The sequence below is a fragment of the Notolepis coatsorum genome, assembly GCF_963971535.1.
Source record: "Notolepis coatsorum genome assembly, chromosome: 17".
Classification (NCBI taxonomy): domain Eukaryota; kingdom Metazoa; phylum Chordata; class Actinopteri; order Aulopiformes; family Paralepididae; genus Notolepis; species Notolepis coatsorum.
Window position 1 is genome coordinate 65,784,527 of NC_140181.1, and position 3,240 is coordinate 65,787,766.

The window sequence follows — 3,240 nt, forward strand, 5'->3', positions numbered from 1 at the left end:
AGCCCTGATCACCTGGCAATATTTTTGTTCATGAGATATTACTATGATACATTCGTGAACGACAGGGTTTTTCTGGGTGGGGAAGATAAGTGTACAGGTATGGTTAGTTCAAGTTCTTTTTGGAACTTTGAAAATGCTAACTTTGATACAGCAGTTCAATTTCCACCTTGTATTCATAAATGTTGTACATGTTGACAAAAAGAAACAGCATAAATATGTGAATATGGCATTGTAAGGTCAAAAGGTTACCGTCTGTGAACCGAGATTAGATTAGAATTTGATATTGTTGTTCTGACACAAATTCTCGACAAAATGGATCCAAATTTCACCTTCATTTTGATTTCATCCCAACAGGTCGGTCTCTGCCATTTTTGTCCTGCGAGTGCTACAGTACGTAACACTGAACACAGATGCAACGTTTGTCGAGAGACAGTGTCTGTAATCCTTGTACAAAAGAGAGAGAGAGAGAGAGAGAGAGAGAGAGAGAGAGAGAGAGAGAGAGAGAGAGAGAGAGAGAGAGAGAGAGAGAGAGAGAAAATAAATCTATTGTCTTTCTATTACATTAGCTATTTAGCTGTGTACCATTATGCGTCATTACTGGTTGAGAAGGGACCAAAAGTAGGCTCTTAGATTAGATTACACCGTCGATTCTTAATTACCATCATTAGTGAATGTATTGTAAAGATACATACTGTGGCATCAGTTCCAGTTGTGCCTATGATGTTAAGTAATGGAGCTTAAATGTGTGCAGTAATGTGTTCAATTTGTTCCTTAACATGTTGACTCAGAGTTGTGTGAGATTATATATAAAAAATCCTTTTACATGTTACCTACAGGTAAGGGGTTTTAAAAAGGAGTATGGTTTCTTTTTCTCTGGTGACTTAATATATATATTCTTCGCGGTCGACCGTAGTTGCCTTATGTTTAATAAACAAATGGAAAAGGTTCATTTGATCTTTGTTAGATATCGGCCCCATTTTGATGCTGACACAGACGTCTGTAATTATGTCAAAGCACAGTTTTATGTAGCACAGTACTATACACTGAACCCTCCCTATGTATACGACATACAGTACATGTTACAATCAGGATATTAAATATCCTATCAATAAATGAAAGCATAATAAAATATTATTGTTTTGAATCAAAATAATAGGCTTAATATTTTATTTTGCTTTGATTTATTATTTGATATTTGATATTCTGATCAAATTAAACTTTTGATAGTTCAACTCTATTCACCTTTTCAGGCTCCTGTCCCATGTTTGCTGTTGTCTAATGGACAGAGGGGGGAAAGAAGCAGTCTTTGCTTTGGAGTAGGTGGAGTGAAACATAGCTGTCTGATGTTGTGTGTCCATCACAAAACAGTGGCTTATCTTGTACCATGTAGGCATGTGTTTCTATGCAGGAATACAAAATAAAAATAAAACGTATCCCCTGAAGCTGCCAAGTCATAAAGTTGTCTTATTTCACTTCTAACCCGAAATAATTTTTTTTTTAATTTAGAAACACTCACCGGATACGCTGGCATTTGTCTTGGTGATGTTACCGTCTTCTCAGTAGATACCAATCTCCTCCCTGTGCGTTCAGTAGAAAGCTATCCTGGTGTGACAGATCGTATCGGACTCCTCTGCGTTGTGTATTAAATGCTGATGCCCCGAGGGAGAGTTTAACCCGGGTCTCCCGCTCCGCGGGCGACGACATAGACCGCTGCACTAAGAGGTGAATTCACTCCTGGGTACCGTACCTATGCGTCTATTAACCCTGTTATGGGGAAGTGAGTTTAACTCGCAGCCCGCTTACTGCCACAGTCACTTCTCAACACGCGCGTTTTATCGTGACTGTGTATATACTCACGGACCTCCGTTACACTGGCTGCAAGCTAGCCTAGCTTAGCACAAATGCACAGAAGAGGATACGGACCACTAGCCTATCTTGAAAGAGATGTATTTGGCCAACAGCTCCCATAACGTTGGCGTGTGACTTTAAGTGAGTGTCCAGTAATGCATTAGATCAATGTACCATGGATCAGTTAGTAGAATATACTGTATATATAATATAGCATTTCCTCTAGTAGCCTTCCTCAAAGGATTCAACTGTTTTTTGTACCATACCGTCCACATCTCTTTCCATTTACCCACACAGTGCTGTACGCGTGTCAGGTGTTGCTTTGTGAACCGTGCCTATTCACAGGGACACCCGGCCGACTGTTTGTATTGTTCATCTTGCGCTTGCTTAAAGTGATGTAATGGAGGTCCTGGTCGTGCCTCCTGCTCCCCCAGTGCCCTCTGATTACATACTGAAGGAGTAGATGGAACACGCACAACATCTCCATGGAGATTTGGGATGACAGGCAACGCTAATTACCGTTCTGCAGAATCTCTGTTTTTCATGGATGTGGAGTCACACTTAAGATAAGCACACACATCACATAAGCACACACATCACACACACACACACATCACACACACACACACACACACACACACACACACACACACACACACACACACACACACACACACACACACACACACACACACACACACACACACACACACACACACACACACACACACACACACACACACACACACACACACACACACACACACACACACACACACACACACACACACACACACACACACACACACACACACACACACACACACACACACACACACACACACACACACACACACACACACACACACACACACACACACACACACAGAGCTCAAGGCCAGATCATCATTACTGCTGTTGTCCATGAGGAGGTTTTGATATACAGCGAGGAAGTGACTGGGGAGGACAAAGTGACACTGGTGAGTCACTAACATCAAGTCTGCCTTAGTGTGAGCATGAAAGCACACTGGCTTCCTGACAAAGCAGGCAGTCTTCTAACAAACCAAAGGTGCTGATTCAATACATGATGCGATTGATTCAATGATTATCACGTTTAAAATTCAATTGTAGTTCTTACAATACAGATCAACAGATCATTGCCAGCTTGTATTTGCCAAATTACTTTGTGGAGTCCAAGCGCCATAACTCTTAAGCCATGTGAGCACATCTGTAGATCTAGGGTCACATTCAGTTATATTTAATGCATCATGTATTCGCCAGAGGGATGGGAATTGTAGTTTTACGAGCGCACAAGATACTGTCAGATACATTGAGAACAGTGGAACTGAAGGACTTTATGTACTACAAGTCAACATGAATGACAGGCCCACT

The 3,240-nt window shown here is 41.3% G+C and overlaps 1 protein-coding gene across 1 annotated transcript in view; it reads left to right on the forward strand.

Annotated features, from left to right (window-relative positions):
• Window positions 1–1,374, forward strand: part of kcnc4 (potassium voltage-gated channel, Shaw-related subfamily, member 4) — a 109,813-nt gene extending 108,439 nt beyond the window's left edge. The window contains exon 4 of the mRNA XM_084333841.1: window positions 1–1,374. This exon is cut by the window's left edge and continues 758 nt beyond it. The gene's annotated coding sequence lies outside the window, so the exon portion shown is untranslated.
• Window positions 1,375–3,240: the final 1,866 nt, after the last annotated feature.